Genomic DNA, 222 nt, shown 5'->3' with positions numbered 1-222 from the left:
ACGAATGGAAAGGGAAAGGCATACAACGAAGCGACCACCAAGGGTTAACACTGAAGAAAAATTATACCGATAATTTTCTCTTTTCCTCGCCACTATTTGGTGTTGTAGGAGCGACGTTCCTTTTGGACTGAGAGATGCGAGGGAGTCCAAAAGGCGCCTCAGATGACGTCCTTTGCCGCAGGTAATATAGATAATCCGTCTTAGAGGTCGCTGGCGTCCTTA

At 46.8% G+C, this 222-nt stretch overlaps 1 protein-coding gene across 1 annotated transcript in view; it reads right to left on the bottom strand.

Annotated features, from left to right (window-relative positions):
- LOC119589083 overlaps positions 1–222 on the bottom strand; it is a gene marked incomplete in the record, with an annotated part of 33277 nt that overhangs the window by 2260 nt on the left and 30795 nt on the right.

This window comes from Penaeus monodon, chromosome 25 (genome assembly GCF_015228065.2).
Source record: "Penaeus monodon isolate SGIC_2016 chromosome 25, NSTDA_Pmon_1, whole genome shotgun sequence".
NCBI lineage: Eukaryota > Metazoa > Arthropoda > Malacostraca > Decapoda > Penaeidae > Penaeus > Penaeus monodon.
Note: the sequence above shows the minus strand (reverse complement) of the source record. Positions and strands in the feature narration are given on the sequence as shown.